The sequence below is a fragment of the Morone saxatilis genome, unplaced genomic scaffold (genome assembly GCF_004916995.1).
Source record: "Morone saxatilis isolate NCDOM2014 unplaced genomic scaffold, NCSU_SB_2.0 Contig20, whole genome shotgun sequence".
NCBI classification, from domain to species: Eukaryota; Metazoa; Chordata; class Actinopteri; family Moronidae; genus Morone; species Morone saxatilis.
The window spans coordinates 7,624,589-7,624,865 of record NW_023339763.1 but is presented as its reverse complement, the minus strand read 5'-3'; positions in this window follow the sequence as shown (position 1 = coordinate 7,624,865).

Genomic DNA, 277 nt, shown 5'->3' with positions numbered 1-277 from the left:
ACACACACACACACACTTACTGCAGAACAAGAGGTTAGCTGCAGTTCACATCCTCACTTGTCCTTCTTAAGCAAGGTTGGCAAAGGATCACTCCAAAAATGTGTTGAGAGAGTGTAAGCAAGTGTTTGTGTAGATTTCTGGGCTTCACAAGAGTCAGTGAGTGAGTCTGTATTCTTACCAACACTAAGACTGACTGACTGTGTGTCTGTGCCTGGGTTCCTGTGCAAATACTGAGCAGGTATTTGAAGTGCTGAATGTGTGAGTGTGTGTGCGTGTG